The sequence below is a fragment of the Sus scrofa genome, chromosome 1, assembly GCF_054392235.1.
Source record: "Sus scrofa isolate SSC_HxYL_T2T_F1_AM1 chromosome 1, Sscrofa_HxYL_maternal_Yorkshire_Landrace_v2.0, whole genome shotgun sequence".
In the NCBI taxonomy this organism is placed as follows: Eukaryota; Metazoa; Chordata; class Mammalia; order Artiodactyla; family Suidae; genus Sus; species Sus scrofa.
Genome location: NC_139383.1, coordinates 270,764,381 through 270,789,610, shown reverse-complemented (window position 1 = coordinate 270,789,610; position 25,230 = coordinate 270,764,381).

Below are 25,230 nucleotides of genomic sequence, written 5' to 3'. Positions count from 1 at the left end.
TGGCCTTATCCCATATTCTGACCCTTGATCTTCCAGAATTAAAGTCCATCTTCTCCCTAGACTCTCCTGTAGCCAGTGAGAATATTCAGGCAAGGCTGATGGCTAGTGAGAGGAATTTTCCAATATTGGCTATAGGTTGTTATCCCATAGCTATCCTCTGCTCAGGCTCAGTGACTTGGGTACGTTTTTAAGAGTCACAAGAATTTTTTGGTGAAATGTATCCATGGCTGATGGTTCCAGGTGATTCCATCTACCATTCAGCCAGTATTTGCTTTTAAAATTACTAGCTTCTAAATGCCCTGTGGTCACTCATTAGGTATTGCCCTTCAGTGTCCTCCACGGCTCCCTCCTGTAAAATGGCCATCTTGGAAACCAAATAATTTCTGGTTTGGTGGTTATTAGTAGCTACTCAGATTGCAACATGTTAATAAGAAATTAATTAGGCAACACAGCTGGAAAGAAAACAGAAAAACAGTGTGTGATAAGCAATTATAAGGAAACATGGGACACATTTCACTCCTTTAAGAGTGGCAAAAACTCTGATCTACACTATTTAAAAAAATCTCTCTATGTTCTAAGTCACTTGGCCTTTGACATTGTGTTTCAAAAAAGAAATTCAGTGGACATTCATTGAATAATTTTTCTGTCCTGGGCCTTGTGGAAGAGGGAGTGGAAGAGTAAGATTAAGAGATGAGTAAGATTAATTCCCTGTCTTAAGTCTTTTGCACTCAAGTAATGAGGAGATTAAATATGTACAACACTACCTGTATACTTTAGAAAACAAGCAAAACCAAAATAATAACCAATTCTGAGGCAGAGACAATTCTGATGGGGCGGTGGCTTGGGCAAGTGTCACAGAAATTATATTCAAATTGCATTTTGAGGTCCCCATCATGGCTCAGGGGAAATGACTCTGACTAGTATCCATGAGGATGCAGGTTCCATCCCTGACCTTGCTCAGTGGGTTAAGGAGCCAGTATTGCCGTGAGCTTTGGCATAGTTCACAGACGTGACTCGGATCTGGCGTTGCTGTGTCTGTGGCATAGCTACAGCTCCTATTTGACCACTAGCCTGGGAACCTCAATATGCTGTGAGTGCTGCTAAAAAGACCAAAAAAAAAAAATTCATTTTGCAGGAGTTCCTACAGTGGTTCAGTGGGTTACCATATGGCGTTGTCTCTGAGGGGGACCAGGTTCAATCCCCAGCCTGGGAACCTCCATATGCCACAAGTGTGGCTGAAAAGAAAAAAACAAATCTTGCATTTTGCAGATGAACAGGAAGTTTCTCCCTGCCTCTCTCCCCAGGGTCCTCTTCTGCCACCAGGACCTCTGCCCACCACTTTCTAGCCTCAGTGCCTCTCTGGCTCCAACCTCAGGACCTTTGCATGTGCTATTTCTTCTGCTTGAAAACTTGCCTTCTTTCACCTTTAAGCCTTTCAAGTCTCAGCGTAAATGTTAACGCCTTAGGGAGGCTTACGCTGATAATCCCCACCCAACACAGGCTGCATTGTTCTTCTTGTGACATTTTGACAAGTTCATTTCCAGCAATCTCATACTTTTTACTTCTGTAATTTTTTTAGTTGTTTGTCTCTTCTACATTGTTTTGCGCCTTCATGAGATCCATAGCTGGGTCTGTTTTCTGTTTTGTTTAGTACTGTACAGGCACATCTCATTTTATTGTGCTTCACAGATTCTGGTTTTTGGGGTTTTTTTTTGTTTGTTTCCAAATTAAGGTTTGTGGCAAACCTGTGTTGTCAGATGATGGCTACCATACATTTTGCAATAAAGTATTTGGAAATGAAGGTACATGCATTTTTTAATAGTGATGCTCTTGTTCTTTATAGACTACACTATAGGGTAAACATAATTTGAGCTGCCCTAGGAAACCAGAAAATTCATGTGACTTGCTTTATCATGATATTTGCTTTACTGCAGTGGTCTAGAACCAGATCTGTACTATCTCCAAGGTCTATCTGTATCTCCATGCTTCCTTAAATGCCTTGAACCCAAGAAGGGCTCCATAATGGTTTGTCAAGTGAATGAATGAAGAAAGGGGAGATTTTAAGGTCAATAAAAATTGCCAGTGAAAGCTTGTTGACACAAATTTGAAAGGTGTGTGTATGAGTGGCAGCTTCCAAACTGTGTGTGCAGTAGTGGGGGGAAGGTGGGTCCAGCCCTGTCTCCACACAGAAAGAGCAGAAGCTCAAACATGGGTAAGGATAAAGACATTATTAGTCACATCATTAAAAAGTGAAGAACTACTTGTGGCAAACAAAGGTTAGTAAATTCCTGGTTCTTGAGTTCATATTTGTTTTTTGGAAACTCCCTTTTTGGGTTCATAAAATGGGAAGCCAGACTTGGGCTTTCCTCTTCCAGATTAGCACCCCTGTTCTGGAACCATAGCCCTACGTCTTTTGTGTGTGTGTGTGTGTGTGTGTGTGTGTGTGTGTGTGTGTGTGTGTGTGTGTGTGTGTGTGTGTGTGTCTTTTTAGGTCCGCATCCGCAGCATATGGAGGTTCCCAAGCTGAACTGGAGCTATAGCCGCTGGCCTACACCACAGCCATAGTAACATGGGATCTGAGCTGTGTCTGCGGCCTACACCGCAGCTCGTGGCAATGCCAGATCTTTAGCCCACTGAGTGGGGCCAGGGACTGAACCTGTGTCCTCTAGTCAGATTTGTTTCCACTGAGCCATGATGGGAACTCCAGCCCTACATCTTAGAAACAACCTTCTTCCCTTTACCTACAAGGGGTGATTTTTTTCAGATTCAGCTTTTCATTTCTCCCAGTGCCATTGGAATGATGCAATGTCCAGGGCTAGGATTAGGGTGTGGCCTGGGAAAGGGTTCAAGGATGGACTTGAGTCCACTTTAAATTAATAACTTAGGTAGACTTCAACCTTTATGATTTACATCAAATCCAGTGTAGCTCACCAGAACTTGGAGTCCACAAAGGATCTGGAAAAAAAATTCTTCTACGAGAGGGGTAATCATAGTTGACACATACTGAGTTCCAACCATATGTTAGGCCCTGTGCTAGCACTTTATATGCATTTTCTAATTCAATCCTTGTGATAACATTCTGTGAGTTAGGCCCTCTTATTATTCTCATTTTATCAAGGAGAAAATGTAGGCTGTCTGAGGCTGACCCAGCAGGACTCTGCAGCCTGAGCCCTTAGCTTCCTATGCATCTGTCTCTGGAAGTTGCAACCACCTTAGGCAGCTGCTCAAAGATTCTGGGCTTGGGGATCCCAGCCACCTCTTCCTCTCTCTCAGGATCTGAGGAGCAGGACCAATGGCTGGTCCACAGAGGATGGGGGAGTTGAGGGTGGTGTATTTAATAGGGTTGGATGTATATGATTTTAAATGCTAAGAAATCCGGATTTTATTCTTGGGAACCAAGGATGTTTGAACAAGGATTGGCATGCAAGAGATCAAGGGGACAGAAAGTGGCATTTGGGGGCTGAGAGCTGTGGTGACCAGGTGCAGGAAGCCGCAGGGATAGCTCAGCGGGTCTGAAGCAAAGTTGTGGTGGTGAAGAGAGATTGAGAGTCATTTTGAGATAGAATTGATAGGACTTGGCAACCAACTGGTATGGAAAGAGCTGCCTGTTGTTACTCAGTGACGAAATACACATTCCCACACATCTAGCTATACACTGAATTTCAGCAAATATACTTTTAGTGATGGGTTGCTATTTACTTGATATCCTCACTTTACTAAGAAATATGAATTAGCTCCACCTTTGAAGAAGCAGATTCCTGGGTTTCTCTGACTTAGGAGACCTCTGTTAAGAAACAATCCTTAGGTTAAAAAAAAAAAACAAAATCACATATATAGAATGCTACACATGTGCTTCTGTCACAGTAGGGCTTAAGAGGTTAAATTATTTTTACCTGTATGTCATGATAACATAATTATTTCGTTCATTTATTGTTGATGTTCTGCCAATGTATCCTAACTATTTTAGTGACAAATTTAAGAAATAGAAGAAAAGGTGAAAAAAATGTAAAGACATTAAGAGTTAAATACATTAAAATGAGCAGAGAATAATTTTTTTTTTTTTTTGGCCAGGCTACTAGTTGATCTATCTTGTTGACATAGTACTTAACAAATTGTTTATGCTATATATTGATATCTGTACATCAATGTATGATTATTCCTTTTTTTGCTGTTTTTGAATGGACAGATGGATGAATGAATGAATGAATACACTTTCTAGGATCAGACATTGAATTTACTTCTGAGTTCCCTAGAGGCTAGGGGGAAAAGGGAAAGAGAGTAAAAATATGTTCATATTATGTGACTAAAGAAAAGATACAATTTATCTGAATGAATAAGGTTTGGGCGTGACTGTTTTACTGGACATTTACATAAGACATTCTGAAGTAAATGATGTTAATTCCTCCTCGTGTTCCCTCCTAAAACAAATTTCTTTGATAGATGCATTTTTTATTGTTGTTTTTGTGTGCTTAAAACTAGGGATGTAGTCAACATGGAGAATACAGAATTACTGATTTAAGGGAGAAAGGCCCAGTAGACAGAAGCAGAATGTAGACTGGTGGTTAAAATAAAGGGTTTTAGAAGTAAGAGAATCACTTCTTTCCATGTGATGATGATGGTGATGATGATGATGGTGGTGATGGTGGTGATGGTGATGATAGTTATGATGATGGTGGTTATGATGAAGGTGGTGATGGTGGTGACAATGATGTTGGTGGTGATGATGATGGTAGTGATTATGACGGTGGTTATGATGATGGTGGTTATGATGATGACCATGGTGGTTATGATGATGGTGGTGATGATGGTTATGATGAAGGTGGTGATGGTGGTGACAATGATGTTGGTGGTGATGATGGTAGTGATGATGACGGTGGTTATGATGATGGTGGTTATGATGATGATGATAATGGTGGTGATGATGATGGTAGTGATGACGATGGTGGTTATGATGATGGTGATGATGGTTATGATGATGATGATGATTGTTATGATGATGGTGGTTATGATGATGATGATGGTGGTTATGATGGTGGTGGTGGTGATGGTGGTGATGATGGTGGTTATGATGATGGTGGTGATGATGGTTATGATGATGATGATGATGGTGGTGATGGTGACGATACCTACATCATGGGGATATTGTGAGGATTAAATGAAATAATGAATAAAAAATGTGCTTAGCATAGCATTTGCCACAGAACAAATGTCCAATGAGTGAGAGCCCCACATTGGAGGGATTCTGATTGCACACTTATACCAAAATAGCATTGTTCTCAAGAGCTCTTTTCCATTTACAGCATCTCCCTCCCTTCCCTTGCTTATGTCCTGTTAAAAATGAATAGCATCACTGGTAGTTAAGGTTCTTTTTGTCCCCTCTTCGGGCCCCTTCTCCAAATTCAAAAAGACTGCATGACTGCAGAAGTGCTTCATGACAAAAAATAAATACAATTTCTCCCACTTCTCATTGCATGGGATCATGCCTTATTCAATTTGAGTAAATCTTAGGACTTCATCTATATTGTAAATTTATCCAGGGAAAGGAAAATGCCTTCTCTTTGTCCTGTCTGGTTCCCAACTCAATTCCTTTAACACCCATGTTGGGGCATCTCAGAGTAGAAAGAAGCCTCAGGTGACTGGTGTGTGGATAGGGAGAGACAGAGTCTGATGAGCAGGGACCAGAATCCAGAGCTAACTGAGAGGACAATTATATAAATATCAAAAAGAGAATGAGTGGCTACAGGACCCTCCAGGCAGAGTAAGTTGTACATTTTCATGGTGCTTCCCACACCACTTATATCCAGAGAGTTCCTTACAAGTCTGCTACCATCAGAGTCTCAAAATGTATAATTCCCAATTCAGAGATTTCAAAATCTTCATCTATCTTGGTTCCTTACATTAACCTCAGGAAGCAAGTTATTGGGATTGCCACTTGATGGGTGTCAGATCTACAATTTAGAGCACTTGATAGAAATCTTGTAACTTTAAGTGGTTGTGTTAGGAGGGGAGCCTGCCAGTCCAGGTCCTGAATTTCTACTCCTGCACTGAAGACACTTCTCAGTTATTCAGTGCCCTCCTCTCTTTCTGTCCCTCTAAACTAATCTTATAAATGGGTCAGAAGGGATATGGGGTGTAGGTACCCATGCTCTGAATCAGTTCACTGAATTTGCCCTGAAATCCTCATCACCATCCTTAGAACAGTTCTCAAAATAGTTACAATTTATTTAGCACTTTATCCCAGAAACATGTTAAGCCTTTGGCATTCACCACTAAATTTCCTTCTCCCAATAATGCTGAGGAATAGGTGTCATTATCATCTCTATTGATGAAAATAGAATGACCGCTCACAAAGTTTAAGAAAGTAGAAAGCAAAGATGTAAAGAAAGTAGAATGAATTGTTTAAGAAAGTTTAACTTGCTTAAGGTCACACGGCAGTGGAGGTGGAACTGAACTCAGACTCAAGGCTAAATAGACTCTGGAAAACCTTGATATTCATCTCCAACTACACGAAGCAGAGACGTGGTCAGCCACTGGAGTCCGCACAATGGAATAAGATTCAGGTCACGACATTGAGAAGGTCAGTGTGTGAATAGGGAAACTTTTAAGGAAACACAGACTTTTTTTTTTTTTTTTAAATCTTCCCAGCCCTCCCAGGCCAAGCAAGCACAAAGCTAGTTTCCATCGGACAAGTCAGCAAGTTAGCATCTGGTTGAGAAGGCAGGCATGGAGGAGGAGCCGGGCAGGAGGAAGCCTCCAGCGCTAGGAATCAGCATCCGCGTCTTGGGAGGGAGAAGGTGGGAGCCGCTGTGAGCAGTTAAGTGGCTCCATCTTGGCCTGGGAGATAACTGGAAATTCTTATTTCCCCTGGCCACACTACTGAACCACAGTCCAGGCGGTGGTTATTTATATTCCCCTAACAGCCTTGTTTACACAACCTGCCTGGATGCAAATCAGCGTATGGAAGCGGTGGAGGCGGCGAGGTGTGCAACCGGCGCGGACTGGGGGATTGGTTTGACGCATGTAGCGTTAACACAGCTACACATGACTGCCTACACTTCTGCAGCCCAGGGAGAGAATGAGAACACGCAGTCCCCAGGACCCTTGCCCAGTCCATCTGCCTGAAGGAGAGAGAACAAAAGAAGTGGAGTGGACTTATGACTCCATCAACCGCTTCCTTCACAATCTGCCCCTGACCTTTCTTTCTCCAGCTCCCTTGCCCACCACATCTTTTATCTTTCCCTCCTGCAAGCCCGCTCTGGGCCAGTCACTCTTGGCTCCTAATACAGCAGGCCCCTTCATGCTTTTGTGCTGTAGCTCAGGCAGTTCCCCTGCTCCCAGTGCCCTTTGCCCTCTCTCTGAATCTCTCTCTCCCTCTCATTACAAAGTGTTATACATACAACTGATGGGGCACCAGATGGCTTTAGGTAGTACACAGGCAGAATTCTTATTTTATGCAAATATTTATTATCTTAGATCTGAGCCAATTTGAACAAAGGCACTGAAGATATAATAGCAGAGGTAGAATGTAGATTAAGAAAATATCTTGATGACTGTGTAGGGATTAGTGTCCTTTGGGAAACACTGCTCTATTTATCTGACATGCTCTGTCTCTTATCACCTGGGAGACAGGGTTGGAATTCTCTTTTGCTTTAAGGTACCTTCCTTAAGCTCTGAAGTTGACACCTTCTGGTTCTGCAACCTTCCTTCACTCTTCAGGCTGCCCTCTGCCATCCTCTAAGGAATGATCCATGTTTATAAAGACCATAGCACCCAGACTCTGTCTTTTTCCCCCGGAACTGAAATCCTGCCATCACCAGTGGAACATAACCAATCTCTGTGGGGAGCCCAGAAAATGCAGGGACTCAAAACAAGGACCTTGCCTGATGGCAGAAAAAACCTGAAGGCAGGTTCCTAACCAAGGAAGGGAGTTCACCTGCATGGTACAAGCCGAAGGTGGGCCTCTGGTCAGGATGAAAGCCTGCCTGCACGGTACAAGCAAAGGGCAGGCCTCAGGTTACACAGCTCTCATTTTAATGTTGATGGGGAAGAATTGGGGCTTTCCTGGGAAAATAATTTCCATGTTTGCATTGGAGAACATGGATTGTTTCTCGGATGACCTAGTCTTTCCTGTTGTTTTATTTGTTATTCAGTTTTCCTCAGTCTTTCCTGATTATTTACTTATTATTCTTATTTTCCATTCTTATTTTCCTGTGGTGATTTGTGATTTAACAAAGTTACAACAATAATATAATAAGAATTTCATCCCGAAGGACTTTCCCCTGTTTTAACCCAACTTAGTTAAAACATAGTGTTTATCTATTAACTAGTTATATATAAACTTTAGAGTTAGGATCTTAATGAGGTTCATAAAAGTTAGACATATATTATCCGAAAAACCTAGCTGTGAGTTTTGTCTTTGATTTTAAAAGCTTTTAAGTGATAGCTAGTTTAGTTAAATTGGTTTATATTTGCTTCTGCTATCTCCCTGCCATAATGCTTTGAAGATAAGCACCAGTCTACAAACAAGGTTTGTGAATGCCAAATTCTTGTGTCTATGGCCTCTTCAAAGTACTCACTAAGTTTAGTTAAGATAGAGATCTTAAAACATGATGTATAGCTGCTATATCATGTAATAGTTAACCAATGTACTTTTAACACTGTGATGTAATCTGTAGTGAAAAACCATCTATATCATCAACCACTGTTTCCAATAAAGTTTGAGCAGTCCACCGCGCTGAATGAAGGGACAAAGAGGCTGTCTCCATATGTACATTCGCTGACGCTGTGTCCCTCTCCGATCAGGAAAAATTGTACACTCCCTGGCTGCCAGAGCTGGCCTCCGGCAAATCTCCAAGGGAAATTTTCCAAAAAACCAGCCTTTACTGTTCTTCCACCCTTCCCTTCCTCCTTCCCTTCTTTTTAAACCTTGGCAACCCTCAATATGTTTTCCATGGCTAAAATTTTGTCCATTTGTGTTACATAAATAGAACCATGCAGTACATAGTTTTGAGAGATTGGTTTCTTTTACACAGCATAATTCTCATGAGATCTAGCCAAGCTGTTTTTTGAACTAATATTTTTTTATTCATTGCTGAATAGTATTCCATGATATGGCTATAGCAGAGGGTCTTTTTTGTTTGTTTGTTTTGTGCTTTTTTAAATCATTCATCTGTTGAAGGACATTTGGGTTATTTCCAGATTTGGGCTATTATGAATATATAATAATATTAGGAATAAATATGCCATGAACATTTATGTACAAGTTTTTGTGTGAAATTAGGTTTTCACTTCTCTGAGACAAATGGATAAATGTTCAGTTTTCAACTCTAAGTTTCTTGGTAAGCGCATAATTAACTTTATAGGAAAATGCCATACTCATTTCCAGAGTGGCTGCACAATTTTCATTCCCACCAACAAGGTACACATGATCTAGTTTCTCCACATCCTTGACAGCATTTGGTGTTATCACAGTTTTTAATTTTTGCTATTCTGATAAGTGTGTAGAAATACCTCATTGTCATTTTAATTTGCATTTCCTTAATCATTAGTGATGCTGAATGTCTTTTCATGTGCTTATTTTCACTCTTCAGGAAGGTATCTGCTTATGTTTTTGGCCCTTTTTCTAATTGTGTTCCTTTGTTTTAACTATTGTATTTTGAGAGTTTCTCATATATTCTTGAAAAAATATTTTTGTAGCAAACATGGTTTGCAATATTTTCTCCCAGTCTGTGCCTTGTCTTTCTTTCTTTGTAGGATCCTTCAGAGTGGTAAGTCTCTTCATTTATTTACATCTTCTTTGATTTATTCAGCAACATTTTGTAAATTTCAGCTATAGATTCTGTACATATTTTGCTAGATTCATGTTTACCTTTTTTCATTTTCTTTGGAGCAAATTGTAAAAGTATTATGTTTTTGATTTGCTTCCACATGTTTATTGTTAACATATAGAAATGGGAATGGTTTTTAATGCACTGGCCTTGTCTCTTGGGACTATTCCAAATCCTTGTGTGTGTGTGTGTGTGTGTCTTTTAAGGTCACACTCATGATATATGGAAGTTCCCAGGCTGGGGATATAATTAGAGCTTTAGCTGCTGGCCTACATCACAGCCACAGCAACTCAGGATCCAAACCATGTCTGTAACCTCCACCACAGCTCATGGGAATGCTGGATCCTTAACCCACTGAGCAAAGTCGGGGATCCAACCTGTGTCCTCATGGATACTAGTTGGGTTTGTTGCCACTGAGCCATGATGGGAACTTCCTGAATTCTTTTATTAATACTAGTTTTTTTTTGTGTGTGGATTGCTTAGGATTTTCTATGTAGACCATCATGTCATTCGCAAATAAGGGCAGTTTTACCTTCCTTTCCAAATTGTATGTCTTTGATTTTTTTTTTTCTTGCCTTATTGCACTGGTTAGAACTTTCAGTACTATTTTGAACAAGGGTAATGAAAGTGGACACTATTTCCTTGCTCCTGTTTTAGGGTGGAGTATTCATTTTTTCACCATTAAATATGATGTTACTACAAGATTTTGTAAATGTTCTTTATCAGGAACGGACATTGGATTTTGTCAATTGTTTTTCTGTATCTGATCATATGTCATGTCTTCTGTAGCCTGTTGATACAGTATGCATGTATACAAGCATGAATGTCTTTCTTGACTCTTTGGAATAAGGTAGAATCTCATTGGAATTGGGTCTAGATGATGAGTTAGGACCCTTCCCCACCAGGATGGAATTTCAGAACCAAGAGCTTGTGTCATTGTGCTTTTTTCTCCCATTCATCTATCCACTACCTGTTTTTTCTCCCCCAACCCCTAAATAGAAGCACTGAAATTTCTCTTTGGCTAGTCAGATCTTTACCTAAGACCTACGTACAGTTGCCAAGTTCCATAACTGTTCACAAGTCCTGTGATCCACTGTGAATTTTCACCGTTAACTCTGAATTCTCAGACTCAGGTTCAATCTCTCCATTGAAACCAGGGCAGGGGCTTTGGATTGCCTCTGAGTTCCAGCTAGACCTTCTATCCATTGTTAAGACCTGCCATTGTTCCTGAATTCCAAATCCAGTGTACTCTTACCCTCTTCTCATCCAGCCTATGTTTCCCAAAGAAAAATAATGCAAAGTAGTACAAATTTACAAGTGTTGGACTGAATAATGAATTGGGAGTATAGAGGCATACAAGCAATGAGCTTTACTATAGAGTCTTCATTTTAACCAGCAATTTTTCTATAGTGTTATTCACAGATATGCAGCTACTCTTGACATTCCTCACTATTTACACTGAGTCCTTTTTAGCATAAAGCATCCCACAGCCTACCTGTGATTCAATAAATAAGCCTGAAAAGGGTCTATCTTACTCAGCAAACCTATTCTCTGAGGTATTTTCCCCCCATAGAAAATAAAATGTGCAGAGGAGTAAATTGGACCAGCAATCTTTCAGAATGTTGCTTTTTTGGTGTACATCTTATGAACATTCACGTGTTTACCCCTAGCTAGCCGGCTACACATTGTGCTGTGTTAGCCAAATGCTAAAGTCATCCCCGAGTCACCCCAATGGAGTGGTATTTTTTGAGGCAACTTGAACTTAGCATAAGCTTTATGTATCAAATCAGTTCTAAAGAGGCAGAGGAAGCAGCAGGCCTCTCGCCAAAAGGAGGAGAGTGGGTTTAGCAGAGCGACTCGACTTCCCAGAAACTGCTGCTTTTACCATATCTCTGCTCTCCTCCAAGAACTGATTAACCAAACAGGAGGTGATGCAGAGTGTACAGGGCCAGTGGAGCTCTGAAACCCACTAGTTCATAGAAATGAAAAAACTGAGACCTAGAGAATGAAATGACTTCCTGAGGGTCACACAGCTTCCCTTGAGTGAGCACCCAAAGGTAAGGACTCCCGCGCACTTGGGTTTGTGTGAAACTCTGGCTCTATATCCCTACTTGCAAATGGGGCAGAGGCCACCTAGCTTCCTAAAGGAGCGGTGTTGATTACAGATGAACACGAAGCCAATGCTAGATCTGAATTTGGGGAAACACCCCCTTTTCCCCCCAAAAAGGATAATACTCAAGACGTTAGACTGGATTAATAAGGAAAATAAAGCTGTCATGATGGGTCCTTTGCAACAATGTCTTTCCTGTCAAGCAACAGACTTTTAGAAAGAAGACAGCCTTGAGGGGTCTAGAATTAAAACCTTCCATTTTCCACTGGAATAGAGAGCTTATCGGGGCTACAGGGATGGTGGAAGAGAAGAGCAACTCTCCACCCCATCCTGCCATTATGGCGCAGGAGCAGGAAGCTGCTGTTGCATTAATAAAAAGACCACGCAAGCACTGGAGCTTTGCTGGTGAGGGAAGGGATTGGAAGAGGGCGCATAAACATCCTGGATGGAGAAACTCTTCATTCCAGCCGTGTTTGTTTTGAAAATGTCGCAGTACCAGGTCACGGAATTCATGAATAAAACCCCTTCCTTATTTTGACTCAAAAGGAATAAAGATTTATTACCATCCTCACCAAGGAAACAGTATTGACCCATGGGCTATTTGAGATTTTTAGCATTGTGGGCAAGAATATTTATTGCTTTTAATTACCATAAAGGAGCAAGGATCTTGTTTTTAAAAGATTTTTTTTCATCCATTCCCCTGATCTTGGCTTGCAATTCTAGGTGTAAGAAAGAAGGAAAAACACTGTATCAATGTTATGTAAAAATTCTCAGTCAAAGATGATAAATTAAAAATGACCAAGGCTTGTTTTAAATCTCTCCTGTGTTTCTCTTCAATCCCTAGGAATCAAAATAGGACTCTGTGTGTGTGTGTGTGTGTGTGTGTGTGTGTGTGTGTGTGTGTGTAGGGCTATGAACTGGCCCTTGATTGTGGCATGGCCTTCAGCAACTCAGTTAATTTCTCTGAATCCTAAGCCCCTAGACTGAAATAAGGGTGAGAACACGTGATTATCAGAGTGGATTTCCAAGCTGAACAAGAGCTTCTTGCTGGGGGCGTGGGAGGCGGGAACAAGTATCAGGTGACAGGTTCTCTCCATGGGATGCCACAGCCATCATCTCTTTGACCATGGAGAGTTCCATCACCTCCCTAAACCTCAGTTAGTTTATAACATGGGGAGAGTAATGATACTTTGCAGGGTCATCATGATGATAAAATGTGATAATGGATTTTATAATATAATTTAAAAATCCCTAGCAGGGAGTTCCCTCTGTGGAGCAGTGGGTTGAGAAGCCAACTGCAGCCGCTCATATTGCAGCAGAGGTGCAGGTTTGATCCCCAGCCCAGTGCAATAAGTTAAAAGGTCCAGCATTGCCACAGCTGGGGTTTAGGCCCCAGCTGTGGCTCAGATTCAATTCCTGGCCCAGGAACTTTCATATGCTGAGGGTGTGGCCATTAAAAAAAAAATCCCTAGCAGGGTTCTTAGAACATATCGTTCAGTAAATGATACATGATTTGTTCTCTGTGTATATCTCTGTTTCTCTGTCACTGTCTCTGTCTCTCTCTCACACATACACACACACACACCCACACCCACATACACACCCACACACACACACACACACACACACACACACACAAGATAGGAGAAAGATTCAGTCTCTGGGTCAGTGTTTTTGGGTGTGCTATTTCCAAGAGTTCTTTAGTTGTTGGCCCAATCAGCTATGATCTGTGTGTCTGAATGCACTTGTGGGTCTTCTGTAGCCAAAGGAAGGAACTTCTAGAAAGCACAGGCCATGAGCCAACAGCTAGCAGTCCATGCTCTTGTGGGATAAGATAAACTCTCTTTGCTCCATGTCACCATTGAAAAACTCAATCCAGAATTCCCATTGTGAGTCAGTGGTAATGAGCACAACTAAGATCCAGGAGGATGTGCGTTTGATCCCTGGCCTCACTCAGTGGGTTAAGGATTCAGAGTTGTGGTGACCTGTGGTGTAGGTCACAGACACAGCTCACGTTCCCACATGGCTCTGTCTGTAGTGTAGGCCAGTAGCTGAAGCTCCAATTGAATTGCTAGCCTGGGGTTATGCCCATACGCCATGGGTGTGGCCCTTAAAAACAAAAGAAAAAGAAAGAAAGAAAGAAAACCTGAATCCTGGAAAGACAAGGTGGTTCCACCCAAGAGAAGAATACAGCTAAGTTGTATAGACCCTTAGGTGTAGGTTTCACAGGGAGAGCTGTTAGACTCAATTTAAATACTACTTCAGATGTGCTTGGTCTCACTGGCAAGTGTGACCATCTTTTTTTCTGTCGTCCCCCAATTGTCTAACCTTGGGCTAACCCTCCCAAGTCTTGGTTTACTCTTCCTTAACATGGAAATGATAAGTATATCTATTCATGGGATAATTGGGAGGGTTAAATAAGATCATCTGTATGAGGCTTACATATCAATGTCTAACCCAGAGTGTATCGATGAATAGAAGCTCCCATGTAAAATCTCTGGATGAGACTCTTGGGATAGACCATGATGGACAATAACATAAGGAAAGAAATATATATATATATATATATGCATGACTGAGTCACTTTGCTATACAGGAGAAATTGGCACAACATTGTAAATCAACTATTCACTAATAAAATTTTTTTGTCTTTTTTTTTTTTTTTTTTGCTATTTCTTGGGCCACTCCCGCAGCATATGGAGGTTCCCAGGCTAGGGGTCGAATCGCAGCTGCAGCCACCAGCCTACGCCAGAGCCACAGCAATGCGGGATCCGAGCCGCATCTGCAACCTACACCACAGCTCACAGCAATGCCGGATCGTTAACCCACTGAGCAAGGGCAGGGACCGAACCCGAAACCTCATGGTTCCTAGTCAGATTCGTTAACCACTGCGCCACGACGGGAACTCCCACTAATAAAAATTTTAAAAATAAAATAAAATCTCTGGATCATCCTTTTTCTTTTCCACTGGCAAATTCCGAAGAGAGGAGGCCCCTAAACTGACTTTCCAAAAAGAAAACAGTCAGTTCACACAGGCATTTTCACACCATTGCCCACCATGAAGGTAGTATCTGTGGACCAGATTGATATTTCCTAACTTGAGGACACCTGGATTTCTGTACTGCCTTGGGAGCCTCAGTGTGGCCAAAGATTATGAAATGTCTGCTTTCACGAAGTGTGATGTATACACACTGAGAATGAGATACATTTCTATAAGTAGAGGAGAGTGCAGATGCTTCAGTTTTGTGAAATTTTAAGGGATGAACCTATCTCGGGGCATACAAAGGGTGCTAGTTAAACCACTAATAATAAAGCAAAGACTTTCAGCAAATTCCCTTATTGACGCATTGAGTGCCATCAGTGATTGGTAGGTTAAGCGTGATTTAAAGAGATGCAGCCATATAATAGCGGCAACCATACTGAAGGGATGGAGAGAAGGAGGAAAGAAGAAAGGTGAATTAGAGAATGAGGGGGGACTGAGATAGAAAAAAGGAGATGGGTGGAGATGCAGGGTTCAGGAAGGGAGGAGAGGGAGGGAGAAGTGGAGGAAGGTCGGAGACAGAGAGAGTAGGGGGAGAGAGAAAACAGAAGAGAGGAAGAGGGGAGCAGGAACAGAGAGGAGGGCAATGTCAGTTAGACATTGTCAGAGAGGAGGTAATGACAGTTCGTCGGAAAGGCAGCAAGAGGGCTGCCAGGCAGGGAAAGGAGACAGATGAACAGAAGAATGCATGGAGAAAACAAGAGAAGAGCGACTGGAACTTGTGGCCACACTGGCTCCTGCAATAACTGGGTCTGCAGTTTGTCTGGTTCATCTTGATTTATAACTTCAGCAAGGATTTTTCGAAGCAAGGGGTCCAGCGGCCCTCTGCTCCCCAGCCTGCTTCTGCGTACCTGCTGCGAAGACCGCGATGCTCGCTGCAAGTTGGAACCCGCGAGAGGTACTTCTTTCTTTTTGCCTCCCAACTCGCCCCTGGAAACACTGCTCCTTGGTCTTGCCTTTCAATTCTTTGGCAAGAAAGAAAATAACAAAGGAGAAGATAAATTGAGATTCTTTTATATTTTTTCCTGAAAATGAGCACGGACAGGAAACTTGTCCCAGTCAATGGGTCTCTTGTGGGCTTCACAATCCCTCAGCATCTGCAATCAGTGCAGCTGGACGCTGCCTCCTTTTATCTCGGGGACCCCTTCAGAGTGGGCCTTTTTCTGCAGTGGTGACAAATATGTGTGCTAACTGGAGGATACCACTTGCCTGCTACCCCCTTTCAGGCTAAGTAGAGATTAGCAGAAAGAGCTGGTAGGTTTTGTGTTACTTTGACTTGCATGGACCTGAGCAAGCTTTTAACCCAATGAAAGATGAAAAGACTAAGCTTCACAGAGGCAAAGTGATTTGCCCCAAGTCATACAGTTGGTTGGGAGCAGAGCCAAGGTACCTCCTAGCCCAGGGCCTTTTTTTTTTTTTTTTGTCATGTGTCTGTTTCCTTTGAACCTTACTGGTCAATTTGTACAACCCAAAAGCAAAAATTCCTTCCCTTAATGCAGTTCTATCTCACTTACCAATTGGATATTTTCCTTGTGACTTAAATGTGTTTAAAATGTATTTAATAATACCTAAATGCTACTTCTCTTCCTACAGAAGCCATTACTCATATTACTTTATGACCATTACAGAAAACCTTTCAAAGGATTTTCTAATCTACTCGCTAAATGTACACACAAACACGATTTTCTATGTCAATCTTATTCTTAGTGAGATGTGCCCATAAATACTGCAGGATGATAAAAGTGGTTATTAAAGTTCTGTTTGTGTCATGCTCCATCTAATCTATAAATGTTTTCATACTCGTAGTCTCATTTTTATCTTCACAATACCCATTTAAGAGATGAAGAAACTGACACACAGAATTTTTGATGCTTAGCTAAGAATGGAATGGTTTACTAAAACCAGCCTTAGGGAGTTCCCGTGTGGCTCAGTGGTAATGAATCTGACTAGCATGCATGAGGATGCAGGTTCAATCCCTGGCCTCACTCAGTGGGTTAAGGACCTGGCATTGCCGTGGCTGTGGCGTAGGCCAGCAGCTCCAGCTCCAGTTGGATCCCTAGTCTGGGAAATTCCATATGCTTTGGGGGCAGGGCAGGGGGAGCTATAAATAAATAAATAAATAATAGCAGGCTTAGAATTAAAAGACCAGAGGGTGCATGGCTATGGATTTGGAAACTATTCAGATGACTGGGGTTTTGGAAATCAGATTGATCTCGTTTTAAATCCTCTTCTGGCATCTATTAGCTTTGTGACTTTGGTCAAGTTTCTGAGCCTTAGTTTTCTCATCTGCGAAATGGGGATAATAAGACCAGACACTTCGTACAGTTCTGGAACAATGAAAGATCCTGTATATAGAGTTCTTAACACACAGTAGGTGCTCAGCCTCTCAGCCATTAGGATTTGGTTCAACCTCCTCTCTCCACTCCATTACTAACAGATTGATTCTCTGCATTTCTCCACTTCCTCTGAGATGTGCAGGCAAGACTGCGTTTCTGTACTTGCAGAGGAAGTGTGTTTTTACATTTGATAACAGTTCACCTGCCATTTCGTTCCGCTGAGCACAAACCCGTCCACTTCTCAGTTTAAAAACGATCACTGCTGATTCATGCCTTTGCCTCATCACTTGTTTAATCCCATTTCCCCTGCAGGGGAATGAATTTTCTGCCAGATAGTCTCCTTTATAAAAAGCTGTTATATTTGTGGTTTTTTAATTTTTATGTTTCAGCAAGTCGGGCTCTCTCTTTTAAAGAAACAGAAAACATCAGCATCTCTGCCTCATCCTGAGGACAGTCAGGGCACCAAAAATAGTCAAAGAATAAGCTCAAGTTCTTACTTGCTCAGGGATGAATGCAGACGGAGGCTTCCCTGGCGTTCGTGGGATCTCCAAGCATGGGGAAAGTTGTTTGGTCAGGTGGAGGCTTGCCAGACTGGTCGGACTGGATATTTCCACAGGACACAGTCTGTCATTTAGCCTTTGACCTTGAGGGAAGGAAGGATCTTCCTACAAAACCTCAGTTTTCTCACCTAGAGAAGAAGGAAGTTGCAGCAACTGATCTCTAAGATATTTTGAGCTCTTGCATTTTATTTCTATCACTGAAACCCTGTCAAGGCCCAAAGGAATCAATTTTAATGATTCACTTCCAGGGACTGTATAGCTGTGGGAGAGGTAATTGGGGAACACGGTCAGTGCCTTTCACATCCATTCACATGATGACCCCCGACGCTGCCTAATTGTCAAGAAATGTCCTTCAACCAGTCTTTGAATAGACCGAATCATAAATGAAACACATCCATATCCAGAGGTACAAATTAAGGAGAGGTATTTTGTAGGCCAGAATTACACATGGACAATACAGTAAAAGCCAGCTCACCTGCCATGCCATAACCCAAACCCCTTATTACCTGCCACAAATGCACTGGCTCCTGTCTACATTCTGCTTAGAAGAATGAAAAGAAAAAATAAATGTTACAAGTCAACAAGCTGATAACCTGGATTTATCTTGAGAACATAGATTCCATGATATGCCCTGGGGTCAGCGTGGGTTTAACTCAATTCCACACACCCTCTGTAGCCAATTCTGCAGTTCAGCGACACTATGGTAATAGACTAAAAGGAACACAGAATCCTAGAGCCTATTCATGCACACACGCAATGATAATATAACAATACTAATAAGGATGGATTTCTCAAAATTTCTTTTATTATACAACATTTCACATGCACTCATCTTTGAGACCCTCGCAGAAACTCTTGAAGCAAGAAAAGCATTACTATCTTCACTGTACAGGTGAGAAAACAAAGCTCATAGAAAAATAATTGTGAGAGGTAAGTGGCTCAGTGAATCTCATGCGAGATTGCATTTCATCAGTGATCACATGAGGTGGACATTTTATCTCCATTTTACAGATGAGGTTACTGAGTCTCAAAGCAGTTAAAGGTAGAGGCTCAGGCTCCCCAGTAAAGCAGGGTTCACACCCAGTATCACTGGACTCCACAAACCCATGTTCTCCACTTCTTTCTCATCTGCCTGCTTGACGTGCCCAAGGTTTCAGTCCAGCACAATCTCTGTCACTTTGCCTCCCGCTATTTTTAAAGCTTTTGCTCTCTCTCCAACAGGTTGTGTGGCACAGCTTTAAAAATCAGTATGATTCATATGGCATGCTTTGCATTCCTTTATTAATCAGAAGTCAGTAATATGTTCAGTTTTCAAAGGTCCTAAATCCCACTTCATATCGCTCCCATCTCTATGAGGTACCACCTTACACCAGCCAGAATGGCCATCATCGAAAAGTCTACAAACAATAAATGCTGGAGAGGGTGTGGAGAAAAGAGAACCATCTTACACTGTTGGTGAGAATGTAAATTGGTGCAAATACTATGGAAAACAATATGGAGGGTCCTCAAAAAACTAAAAATAGAACTACCATATGATCTAGCAATCCCACTCCTGGGCATCTATCCAGAGAAAACCATAAAAGATACATGTACCACAATGCTATTACAGCACTATTTACAATAGCCAAGACATGGAAGCAACCTAAATGTCCATTGACAGAGGAATGAAGAAGATGTGCATAAATACAATGGAATGTTAGCCATAAAAAAATGAAATATTATCTCTCCCACACTCCTGTTTGTCTCCATGCCCATTGCCATTTTTTTTTTCATTGTGTATCACCATACTAGATTTTCCTCCCATATGTAAATTTGCTTCTGCCCCAGTGCCTTTGCATGGATTACCCTTTCCCTGGAATTTTCAGATTCTTTTCTTCCATCAACCCTCTCTACTCCTAACCGCTGAACACACGTATCCATGCACAGAACTATACTAAAGAACTCCCTGACCTCAAATTATATGTCCATCCCTTCCTCAGGGAAGCATTCCAATTTCCATGCTAGGCCAGGCCACCCTGGTCCATATTCTCATATAGCTTCTTCTCTTCTCTGTAGCACTTACCATAATTTGTTATTATTTTATTGTGCACTTAGTGATTTGTTTAATTTCCATGTTCTCCACTAAGTTGTGAGCTATTGGGAGATAAAGGACAACATCTGTCATCTTCAGCTAAAGTATCCTTTGTGTTGGGCATGGGGCTTAGTATATACTGGCTGTTTGATGCTGCTGCATTTATTTGTTGCTGGAATGAACAAATATCCAGTGTTATGCAGCTTTACCTTGACCTTGATTCATTCCATCCTGGAACCCAGCGATCATTTGACCTGCCTCCATCACCCAGCCTTCCCTCTCACCACAGCTTCTCTTCTAATATACATGCAATCAGTTCCAAGACCCTATGGACTTGGATTCAGCTTTAGATATCCTAACAGTTGCAATGAAAAAATAAAAGCAATTTTATTATTTCATCCACTTGTTTCCCTTCTCTCCCCTCAACCCACAATTTTCTCCTTTGCTCAGTCATTTTTAACATAATGTATCTGGCCTATAGAGGAGAATAATGTATAATTAAAAAGAGCAGTCCTGTTATTAAGTCCCCGAACTAACTATTGGGTTAATTTATACCTAGGTAGCCAAGACACCAAATAGGTCATGCTGACAGAAAAGTGCTGCATTTCGAGGTGCTGCAAACATTTACAAAACCCTCTAAAAGACGGAATCTTCTCTGATTGCATCGTTGTTTTTTTCCTTTTCTGTTTTTCTCCCTTGCAAAGAAAAATGTTTTCAAAACATTTTTACCTTCCTAACAGCCAAAAGGTTGTTAAGCGGCTTCACACATCTTTCCCTCTGGGGTGTTCATATCCACCAAAGTTAATGGATGGAAAATTAATGTTTCTCTCCAAATGTTTCCACAATCACAAAGCAAATAGTTGATTCTGCCAAGATGAGAGTGTAAATCTGCCCTCAGGAAAAGGCTCCCGTCACCATTACCCACATCATTTAGCCCAAATCCAGAGGCTGACCTAATCGTCATGATGATTCAGGAAATGTGGATTGAGGTACCTCAAAGGCCATGGCGAAGATACAACTGCCCACATCCTTTGATCAACTGACCACTCCTGTGTTGTTTTTGTGCCAGGTAGACTTGGTTTCCCTTGCATACAGTGCCATTTATTTTTTATGTGGTGCTTTCCAAATATTGTGACTCAAGTCAACACAAGTTGAAATATTTTCTAGGCGAGTAAAATGGTTTAATTATGAATCAGTTTCCAAGAACTAGATTGCAGCTAAAGCCCATATGTCCACAGAATAGATGGACGGTTACCAATTTATGCATTAGGGTCTCATTTCCACTTCTGTTTTCAAGGATCATCATTTAATTGGTGTTGATTACAAGGAAGAGGACATCAACATGTCTCCAGCAAAATGCAAGGTTTGAGGGGTCTAAAAATTGCAAATAGACCCTGATTTAATACACCCGTTGGAAAGCCATGCCCACACAAAATCTAGTAGTGATAATTTGTAATAAGAATTTCTGCTGGAGGCTTGTTTTGTACCCTGATCTTGCTGAACTCCAACCAAACACCAAATACCACCAAGGAACAATAAGGGAAAAAGTAACTAATAAAAGCAAACATTTAATGGAAATTACTAAGAGCCAGATGCTCTTCCAAATGATTTACATGAAGTAGCTCATATAATTCTCACAATGACTCACAGAGGTAGGTTTACTGTTATTATTCCCATGTTAACACCTGAAGAAACTGAGGAACAGAGAGGTTAAATGAGTTGACCAAGACCACACAGCTAATTAGTGGCAGATTCAGGATTCAAGTGTTAGCAGGTTATTTGGGGGGGGGGAAACTTTTTTTTTTTTTTTTATGGCTTTTTATGGCTGCACCCGTGGCATATGGAAGTTCTCAGTCCAGGGACTAAATCCAAGCCACAGCCATGACCTCAGGTGTGACAATGCTGGATATTTTAACCCACTGTACTGGGCCAGGAATTGAACCTGCATCTATGCAACAACCCAAGCCACTACAGTCAGATTCTTAACAGGCTCCCCCACAGTGGGAACTCCTAGAAATTATCTTTTAAATATGAGGCTACACTGTTAGAAAAACAAAGCGTTTCATAGTCTTTGTTGAAGGATCTGCCTTGAATTCTGGCTTTCTTTCCTAGGGACAGGTCTGGGCCACCTAGAAGGAACCTAAAGGCCTGATGCTCCCTGTCTGCAGCCCACAGTAAATCAAGAATATAGCTCCCCGTCTCCTCTCACTGAGGCTGCATCGTGTCTGCCCATACCTGACTTAAATGAATCTCTTAAATAGAAGATACTTCCTCGACCAGAATGAGGCAGCACAATGAAAAAGAAAAGACCTATCCAGAGACCTTTAGGTCCTGTGGAATATATAACTGACAATGTCTCAACAGGTGTTTCAGAACTTACATGCTTTTGGATTTCTCATGCTGTCGGTCACTGTTCAGGAGGGCTTGCCTCTCAGTCTTATTGCCTGTATGTAAGCAGGAAAGGAAAGAATGTTGGCTAAGCCTTTATCCCAAGGATGAGGTAATTTTCTTCTCTTCTCCTGCTCCTCCAACTGCAAATGCTGCCTTGATGACTTCCACCTTTTTTAATACCTTATGATACAGCGACTAGGACCCTCATTATGGCTGCAGACCTCAGGAAATCATGGAGGATTGGTTCCAGGAGCCCCATGGATACTAAAATCAGTGGATGCTCAGGTCTGTTATATAAAATGGCTTAGTACAGTTTGCCCTCTGCATTCACAGGTTCAGCCTCTGCAGTTTCAGCCAAACACAAATGGAATTCAAGGATGCAGGTCTGAGGATGTAGAACTTGTGGATACAGAGGGCTGACTCTTCTTGGAATGTACAGACTGAACAGAATCTTAGGGAATTTTATTGGTTTTATTTATCTCCTAGTCTCCAGAACCAGACTGAGTCCCAGTCCAAGTTTGTCTCAAAAGAGAGTATTTTATCCATTTTTTAAAAGTAAATTAAAGCTTTCCAGGCTCCTTCTCCAATTAATCTTCCTCTGGACAAAATACTACCATCATTCTCATGACAAAACAGATGGGAGTGGAAAAGGGAAAATTATCAAGAGAGTTGGGATAATGAGGTTAATAACTTTCTTTATTCTTTTGTATCCAATAATGTTTTAAAAATAAAAGCAGTAATAAGACTGTCTAGGCTAAAGCAACTCATTACTTACATAAATTTCATTTCCCATAGGAGAACGTACACATATTTCCCCTTCACCACCTGTTATTTTTCACCGGGGTTGTATCTGGCTCTGAGGTTGGGGAACACGTCTATTTCATGGAAGACATTTATTCAATGAACTGGGAAGGGAAGGGACAGAGGGACAGCTTCTGTATATGTATGACCAATCTGAGCCAGAGTCATTCTGACCTGAAAATGGTCCCATCCAACTACCCAAGTGATTAGACTGCCTTGTAACTAATATGGGTATTTATAGGATCACTGATGTTGTACCTCAAGTGTTTCTTCATCATTTGGACACTTTCTTGAGTGCAAGAATTTCTCTCTAATGAGATGGTATAAATAAGTGTGATGAAAACTGACTGAATATTCGTGCTATACCAAGTATTTATTGAATACTTACTATGCAGAGGCATTATGTTAGGTACTGTGTGTCATGTGGAAATGATGGGCATGTGCTTCTTGTGTTTCAAGACTGTACAGTTCAGTAGGGAACTTGAAACAAAGACCATAAATAGGAGTTCCCGTCGTGGCGCAGTGGTTAACGAATCCGACTAGGAACCATGAGGTTGCGGGTTCGGTCCCTGCCCTTGCTCAGTGGGTTGACGATCCGGCGTTGCCGTGAGCTGTGGTGTAGGTTGCAGACGCGGCTCGGATCCCGCGTTGCTGTGGCTCTGGCGTAGGCTGGGGGCTACAGCTCCGATTCGACCCCTAGCCTGGGAACCTCCATATGCCGCGGGAGCGGCCCAAGAAATAGCAACAACAACAACAACAAAAAGACAAAAAGACAAAAAGACAAAAAAAAAAAGACCATAAATATGAAGTAAAAAAAAACAGATTCAGGAGTTCCCCTCGTGGCTCAGTGGTTAGCGAACACAACTAGCATCCATGAGGATGCGGGGTCGATCCCTGGCCTCGCTCAGTGGGTTAAGGATACAGAATTGATGTGAGCTGTGATGTAGGTCGACGACACAGCTTTTATCCCGAGTTGCTGTGGCTCTGGCATAGGCCAGCAGCTGCAGCTTGGATTGGGCCCCTCGCCTGGGGACCTCCATATGCCCTGGGTGTGGCCTTAAAAAGACAAAAAGACCAAAAAAAAAAAAAAAAAGAAAAAAGAAAAACAGATCCAATGCCATGTGAAAAGCTTATTTAAACCTCTCTGTAAATTTTGAATAAAAAGAGATCTTATTTAGCAAAAGAATCCTGGATGTAATAGAGAAGGCAGTACTTTTTGCAGCAGGACGTAAAACACAGATTCGACAATATGAAGGGCATCCTTGGTTTTAAGAAAATAAATAAACAAAAATGGTATGAATAAGGCCTTATGTTAGGAAATGCAATGTTTAGGTTAGTATTTATTTTGGTTTCAGTGAGCTAGAGTGGGAAATTAGCCTGGAAGAGTAAATTGGGGCCAGTCGACTGATAATGGAGATAAGGAATTTGAAGGTTATTCTGCAGTCAGTGAGCCCAAAATAAAACTATTGGAATAGCAGTGTGAAAAGATCACTTTGGAAGTATTGTTTAATATAGATTAGAATGGAAAGACTGAAAACAGAGATCCATGTTAGAATAGAAACAGGAAGGAAACTAATATCTGAGGGGTCCTGTTATGCTCTAGGAGCTTGCTTATGGACTTTGCTATGCCCATTTAGTTCATTCTTTTGACAAATGTATGATAGTTTTATTCCCATCCCCATTTCTATATCTGGGATAACTTTGATGCCATCACAATTCACACTGTGTTAGTGTAAGAGCCAATGTTGAAACTCACATTGGGGGTTTTTGGCTTAAGTTCCATCCACTGTGTTGATTTACTGTAAGTGAACAGGCAAAAGATGAAAAAGGACAAAATAATGCTATTCATAGCAACATGGATGCAACTAGAGACTCTCATACTAAATGAAGTCAGAAAGACAAATTCCATATGATATCATTTATATGTGGAATCTAAAATATGGCACAAGTGAACCTATCTACAAAGCAGCAACAGACCCACAAACATAGAGACCAGACTTATGGTTGCCAAGGGGGAGTGGGGAGGGAGTAGGAAGGCTTGGGAGTTTGGAGCTAGTAGATGCAAACTATTACATTTAGAATGGATAAACAACG